This window comes from Tympanuchus pallidicinctus, unplaced genomic scaffold, assembly GCF_026119805.1.
Source record: "Tympanuchus pallidicinctus isolate F22 unplaced genomic scaffold, pur_lepc_1.0 scaffold8, whole genome shotgun sequence".
In the NCBI taxonomy this organism is placed as follows: Eukaryota; Metazoa; Chordata; class Aves; order Galliformes; family Phasianidae; genus Tympanuchus; species Tympanuchus pallidicinctus.
Genome location: NW_026294802.1, coordinates 53696145 through 53703897, shown reverse-complemented (window position 1 = coordinate 53703897; position 7753 = coordinate 53696145). Strand labels below are relative to the sequence as shown.

General features: G+C 49.2%; 1 long non-coding RNA gene across 1 annotated transcript; it reads right to left on the bottom strand.

Annotated features, from left to right (window-relative positions):
* Positions 1-5852: 5852 nt before the first annotated feature.
* Positions 5853-7062, bottom strand: LOC128073863 (uncharacterized). The gene is made up of 3 exons (XR_008202908.1): positions 6974-7062; positions 6467-6536; positions 5853-5909 (listed from the first exon to the last, which is right to left on the bottom strand). It is a non-coding gene; the product is annotated as an uncharacterized LOC128073863 (long non-coding RNA).
* Between the last annotated feature and the right edge of the window lie 691 nt (positions 7063-7753).

Below are 7753 nucleotides of genomic sequence, written 5' to 3'. Positions count from 1 at the left end.
TGCACTAAGTGCTTCACCTCCTGCAAGGTGCTGCAGTGATCAAGACTGAAGGGCTTTCAATCCAGCCCTCCTCCATGACTTACTGGCTCAAGTGCTTGCTGAGGACTTCCTTTGGCAGCAGCTGCTCCCCTGACGAGCTCGCACGTCTGCTCGGAGCACTTTCTCTTTCCAAGAGCTTCTCTCTGTTTCCTGAATACTTCTTGCAGTCTCTTATTCCTCATTTCCACCGCCTGCTTTGCAGACTTCTTCTCTTCCAGCTTTTTTTTCTTTCTCTCTTCATTCTTCCGACACATAAACTCCTGAACGACATCACGGCTGTAGGGGTGAGGTTTTCTAAGGTTTACCCTCCTCTTTGGAGGCTGTTTCAGGTTTTCTTTCTCAGACCCTTTCTGCACAGGGGTCCACCTCTGAGATGTGCTTTTCCCTCTGTGGATGCTTCCAGAGCTGTTGGTCTTGGCTCCAGCTGTTATTGATGCAGCCCTTCTCTTTCCTGCACTAAAGGCAGAGGGAGTCATGTCCTGAGGTCCAGGTGAAGGCAGATGGTGCTGCTGCAGAACCTTTCCCTTCATGGTATCTGCCAGGAGCCTGTTCTGCTGTGGACATGGTGGCACTGGCTCTGTAAATGGAGGCTCCTGAGTGTTTGCTTTGCACCTTTGGTTGGTGCACTGCTGGTCCTTCCAGCAGGGCCGTGGTGGGGAGCTGCACAGCTTTGGATTTCAGGGCTTTTCCCCACTGGTTCTTTTCTATTTTCTCTGGAGCTGTTCTCCATTGCTGACACTGCAGTGTTGGGCCCTGTGGAAGATTTGGAAAGAGCAGTGGTGTTATTCCTTTGGTGGTGAGACAGCTCCTGTATCTGTGTGCATCTCACAGCACATCTCCTACCACGGGGCTGAGGACTGCTGTAAAATCCTCAGTGTTGCAGAGAGAAGACAAATCTCTGCTAATTTTGGCAGTATCCAATTGTACAAATGATGTAGCTAGTGGCCCTTGGAGTGTGTATAGAATGTAACATACAAGGGCAATGAAACTCTCTTAAACCTCTTACACTTGCTTAAAAAGACCTTGAAACCATTCATTCCACAAATGGCCAACCACATTTTTGTTTGTGTGCCAGAAACAAGCAGTGTAGCAGAGAGGACAACTGTACCATAGGCATTTCCAGTGCTCTGCTCTTCAGCTCTGCTTCTCAGCTTCGGAAATGCAGGCGGTGGACCAAGCAGCTTCCTGGCTAACTTCTGTCCTTCCCTCCATGCAGAAGCACCAGGGAGCTTTGAACCTGAAACAGACATGAGCGTTAGGGAGCATCCTTCTGTGCTGGTGGCTGCAGGTAGCTTGCTGGGATTCTGGTGGACCTCAGAGCTGGAATTCTCTGTAATTACATCAAAATCACTGGAGCAAACAGATTTGTTTTTAAACTGGTGAGAATCAGCAGGATGCAGCGTGGAGAATCAATGAATGATACGGGACAAGGGACCATGTATATGTAATGCAAAAATAAATGATGCAGCAAGCAGCACAAACAAATTATTCTTGCCTAATAGGTGGTGTCACATAATAGGCAACATTCATCACCGTTTTACTTCATAATTTCATATTGCATTCACAGCATGCCAACACTCGCACTGCCATAATTATGTATTTATTGCAAATGCTCCTCAAGCAGAAAGTGACTAAATGGAAAGTTATTTGATATCTGCATGGAAGCTCCCTCCCCCTGCAAATTCTACCCTGCAAAAATATTCAAGCTTCTTAGCAAAGGAAAGATTTTACACTGAAACAGTTACCAGCCTCGGTTCAAAGCTGCGGATCAGTGCTCAGCAGGAGCCATAAAATCAATTGATTGAGCCTGCTTTCCTGGACGCACACATCCATGTCTCTAGCTGTCAGAGCAGAGCACCTCTGAGAGCCATTTCTCAGACAGGAGGCACTCTTGGAGGCTGACTGCTTAGCAGGGCTGTCCTTCCCTGCAGCTGCCAGCTGGGCACATGGCTGCAGTGACAGCGCTGGGCTCTGTGCTGTGGGCACAGCAGGTTCCCACTGGGGCTCACCTCAGTTCTGCAGCCTGGGAGTGCAGCCCGAGGCACAAGGATGATGTTTGCCATCCCTTCTGCAGGGCTGGAGGCATTTCCTACAAATGCATGGAGCCTCCTAGGGGGATTACCCAGCAGATCTGTGAAGTTCTGACGGCACAAAGCATGGGGGGAACTGACAGAATCTGATGGGCTCGGAGTTTTTGAAAAGCTTGCATTTTTAAAGAAACACCTCACTGTATTACTTTACTTTCTTGTTCAGCAGTGTTAAAATGCAGGAGAGGCATTTATTTGTTACATCATCATGGTTCATAGAATCATAGAATCCTCAGAGTTGGAAGGGATCTTTAAAAATCCCACTCCCCTGTAATGGACAGGGACATAGAATCACAGAATGGCCTGGATTGAAAAGGACTGCAGTGCTTATCTCATTTCAACCCCCTGCTGTGTGCAGGTCACCAACCAGCAGCCCAGGCTGCCCAGAGCCACATCCAGCCTGGCCTTGAATGCCTGCAGGGATGGGGCATCCACAGCCTCCTTGGGCAACCTGTGCCAGTGCTTCACCACCCTCTGGGTGAAAAACTTCCTCCTCATATCCAACCCAAACCTCCCCTGTCTCAGTTTAAAACCATTCCCCTTGTCCTATCACCATCCACCCTCACAAACAGCCGCACATGCACAGTTCAATCAAGTTGCCCACTTCCCCCAAATGCCACAGACAGATGCATCTGTAGCTCTAACAACACACGTTGCAATTAACAACCTGCACTGCCCCACAGCCTGCTTCCTCGGAGATCTTCCTTATCTATGCAGCGTTTCACAAAAACTCACACCAAAGTTTGAGAACAGTCCGACTTGCTGATGAAATCACTTACAGAAAGAAACCTTTTGATTTAAATATTCCCCCGTGTTGGCTTTTTTTTTCCCCCTACCTATGAACAGATGAATATTTTATAGCTGCTGTGACTTAATTTTTTGTTAACTACAGCAAATTTATAATTCATCAAATTCCAGAGTACTTTGGCTCTGACCTCCGACCCCTCATTCATCTCCCGTCGCTCTGCCTCAGCTCTTCCACTGACAGAAACTAATAGCCAATAAAGGCACCGTGACACTGGCAGTTACAATGATGAATGTTTCATGTGGCACGGCCTTATTATGACCCACTCTCAGAGGAAGACCGAGCCATTTTTCAAACAATCCATTAAAACAAAAAAAAAAGGAAAAGGAGGGAGGAGGAAATTATTATATATTTCATGCATTTTAAGTAGGGCTGTGGTAGCAGAGTGCATGATGCAGCTGTACTCGTCATTTCATCTGCATGGCATGGGATAACTTGGATTTTTTGGCCTCCTGTTTGCCAGCAGTTATACATTTGTCCACTTTGAGCAGCACCCACTTCCACTGTTTGCCCACCCAGTTGGAATGCAGCCATTCCTGCTGCAGAATGATGGCACAAAGGAGGGAGCATCGCTCCGATAGTTCAGATCTGTGTTGGAAACACAAAGCAATCCACGAAGGAGCACGTGGGAACCTCACTCCTGCTGCTGTTGTAGGAGGGCTGCATTCCCTGTGTTCTCCCGGCCCCTGCGCTGCAGAACGTGCCTTTTAGAGACACTCTGAGTTCAGCTGGGAGCTCAGTGGCTGACAGTCTGTTCTTCCCACCGAGGACATGAGGCTTATTTTCTATTTCTGGTTATTTTTAATCCTGGCAGGCCTGGAATTCAGCTGCCACAGGCAATGGTGTGACAGACGCTTGAAGGTCACTAAGGCTGTTCTTAGATGACACCTGTGGGCATCGGTGAGACCAACAGAGAGCCTGGGGGGGGGCACGTGGCAGTGACTGCCAAACCTTACCCAAAAGCCAATGACAGAACGGGGCAGCAGGCAGCCCTGCGTGACCCCCCAGGGCCTCAGCATGCTTCATCTGCATCCAACCCACAAACAAAGCCCTGCATCCCTGTGCTGCCTCTGATCACCTGCTGCCTCCTTGGACAAATGCTCACTTCTGTCTGTTCCCTCTTCTTTCTTTCTTGCTTTATTTAACCAGGCTCTGTTCCTTGGCTGCGGCTCCCAGGATTTGGCATCATTTTAATAACCAGATCCAGATTTTGGCAGGTGTGCTTGCAGGTGTTGTTATCTCTGTTCCATCAATCTGTGTCATCTCCCATGAATTTCATTCTTACCTTCACCCATTGCTGCTCTCCCCGGAGAAGAGGACCTGGGCAAAGGCAAGGGCTGCTTCTGGCTCTGTGTTTGAGTCCCCCGTACTGAGCCACTCTTTCTTTGGTCTACAACCAAGAGGTAAAAATGGAGACAAGAATTCATGTGAAGCTTAAATTAGAAGTCAGTAAAAGGTTGGATATGTTTAACACTCCCCTGGTAGTTCTCTGACAGTTACATTCAGGGATTTGGTTGAAAGCAAAACAAATCTGCCTTCCTGCTGAGCACCCACCAGAGGCTGAGCAGGGCTCAAAGCACTGCCTGTGTCAGCTGGGAGGCAGCACAGCACGAGGCTGTGCTCGCAGAGGTGAGCTCTGCTGAATGCTCCCATCCATCACCGGAAAAAGGGTGATGGAACAGATCTGAGGGAAACACCCCTGGAAGCTGGTGGTGTGTGACAGGGATGGCAGCGCCCAATGAATTAACACTAATGCTATTACAGCAATAAGATTTATTATGGATAGCTTCTCAGCTCCTCTTCCCTAGTCCGGCAGAGCCTCAGTAATCCCACTGCCTGAAGCTTGCTGAGTGGGTGTTACCTGCTTTGGCAGGGGGGTTGGTCTTGATGATCTCTAGAGGTCCCTTTCAACCCCTACAATTCTGTGATTCTGTGTGCAACGGGATGGACTTCAGCACAAGGCCATGCTGGATCCCATCTCTCCACACAGCACCCTGAGAGCTACATTCACACTAACCCAATGAGACAGCTGCAGGTGAGTGGTACATCAGGCCCAAACTTAGCAGCAAAGCAGGATTAAAATTTTAATTATATCTGCTTTTAGATCCACGCTAGTTCCACTGAATGAACTACTAAATCCTCAGTAATGCCTCTGAGCTACACAATTCCTGCCTTAAGTACCTGTGATGCCTCTCCGCACTGCTGTGCTATTATTTCCCATGTGCTTATGCCACTCATGTTGTGCTTTCTGCCTGGCAAAAAGGCGTGGGAGATGGGAAGCTCCATGCAACCAATTAGGATGGGAGCACAGCCTTCCACGGTCTGACAATCATCAAAGGTTGGAAAAGAGCTCTAAGCCCTCTAAGTCCCATCACCAACCCATCCCCACCGTGCTCACTCAGCTTCTCCTGCAGAGCTTTTCTGCAAAGGCTGTGCTGCCCTGTGCCTTGTGCCACTGACCTCTGGGACACGGAGCAGAAGGGACAGGCACCCTGCACACCTTTCTCTTCAGGGGTCTCTCCTGAAGCAGTTCTCGAGCATAGGATGCAATCAGGCACTTCTGCTCCTGAGAAGCTGCTTGCTGGTTTCTCTTCTGCTCCTGGATTTTCTTCTTGAGCTGCTCTAACTTCTTCCAGGATGATTTTCTCTGCAGCTCCTCCAGCTTCTGGTCACTGGGGCTCCTGGCTGATGGCGGGTAGTGCACAGGGAGCAGGACAGCCAAGGGCACGGGGGCTGAGATCTGGCTGCTCCCTGCCAGGGGGCAATGCATGCGATGAGGGGAGCAGCGATGTTTTCCCTTCTGTACCTCATGACCTCCTGCATCTGCCCACTCTCCACAATCTTCCCTCAGGCTCTGCGCAATGAGCTGTGACCCATCTGCAGCCCCCATCCTGGCTGGTGCTGTAGGTGGGCATCCCCCAGGGGCCCTGGGTGGGCTGGGGCTGGCAGCACGACTCCCATGGAAGCTGGGCTGGGACCTGGCAGGGGACAGAGAGGCACAGTTACTCTTTCTTAAAGAAAAGAACAAGCCTGAACAGGTGCAGAATCACACAGAATCACACAGAATCACAGGATCACCAAGTCCAACCATCCACCTACCAGTGATATCTCCCCACTAAACCATGACCCTTAATGCAGCATCTAAACGCGGGCCATTATTACATGGGTGGTAGTTGAGCTCCCAGAACACACTGTGCTGGTGATACTGGTTTGTTCATAGGAGCAGCATTTTGTCTGCTACCAGAAATTTGGCAAATAAAGATAAAATTGGGAAGTGCAAAGGGAACTGTGGTCTGACAAGCTACTATGAGCACGGACAAAGGCAGACAGACTAATGCAGGGAGCTGATGGAAGGGCTGCTTCCACTGGCGGAGTGCTCAGCATTTCTGGGGGTGGATGATCTGGTGACATTTTTATTTCTTTAATAATAAATTGTAAGGTGCTAAACAAGTCCTGCACCCTGGAATTTTAAACCTATTTCTGTGTGCCTCTGCCATCCCATCCCCAGGTGCTGCACACTGAGGTCATTACTCACCTGCAGGACACAGGAACCTCACAGCTCTTTTTCTCCTTCAGAGCTGTTTCATCTCTATTTCTCTCTCCATCTACAGTGTAACAAAGTTATGTCAATATTAGGAAATTGAAACGGTTCACTTTCCTGGAAGGCTTCTCCCTTTGGACACCTTCTCTCACTCAAACAGCTTCAAAGGAAGAAAAAGGATCCATGAAAACCCACAAGCCCCAGCCAAGCTCAGAGTGGATCAGCCCATCATTGAGTTTTTAAGAGTCTTGTGGAATTTGGGTAAACTGCCTGCTTTTTTGTCTTATTTTGTCAACAGGAAAAAACCTTGGAGACAGAGCACAAGCAGCTTTTGCTTTGCTGCAGCTGGTGGGCAGCAGCACTGCATCGTTTGCCCAGCAAAGTGGGGCTGCTCATGCCCTATGCAGCTCTAGCAGACAGCAGAGAAGGCACCCTTCCCTCAGCCACGTTCCCCTCCTCCAGCACCAACGCTCTCCACTTTCCCAGTAGCTCAGAACTCACCAAAGCTTTCTCCAAGCCAAAGCTTCCCCCTGGCTGCCTGCGAGTTGGCACAGCTCCGTGTCTGATGACAAAATTTGTTTTCGATCCTTTGTAGCTGTGAAAAGACAGATTTTCTCTTTTGAAAGGAGACATATGTTTTTGTTCACGGGAGCCTTTTGCTGGCATACAGTCCTCTGATTAATTTTGCAGCTCCTGGTTACTGGTAAGCTCTGGCATGCCTGAGCACGATCCAGGTGGTGCTTCCTGCAGTTGGAAAGAATGCGACCCATGGGGAAGGCAAGAGGTGAAATCACCTTTCTCTCCATTATTTGCACTCTGCCTGTATGGCTGCCTCACAACTTCACCAGAGATGATTTTAAAAAGCAGCTTAAGCTCGAAGTCACTGCTGCTAACAGTGAATTCAACAGCACAATCCCAGCGTCAGTCTGCACTGTGCTGGGATAATGCTATCTGCTCATCCACTCCATGACTGCAGCTGGTTGCACCCAATGGAAATGTTATGGTGTTCCTTACTGAGAGGACAGCAGAACAGGGAGAACTCAGAGGATGTCGCAGCTCAGCAGGTATCAGCTGTTGCTCTGCTCAGGGCTGCACCATAAGCAAGGCAAACCTTTCTCTGTGCTCACCATCCCTGTGAAAGAGCTGTGGGAAGTTTGGTAAGACGCCTTGCTTTGCTCCTTATCCCCTTCCAGTCACACACTGGGTGATGGAAGAGGTTGTGCACTCATTGCAAAGCAACAAACCGAACAGCACATTTGCACTGCTCTCAATTACACTAGG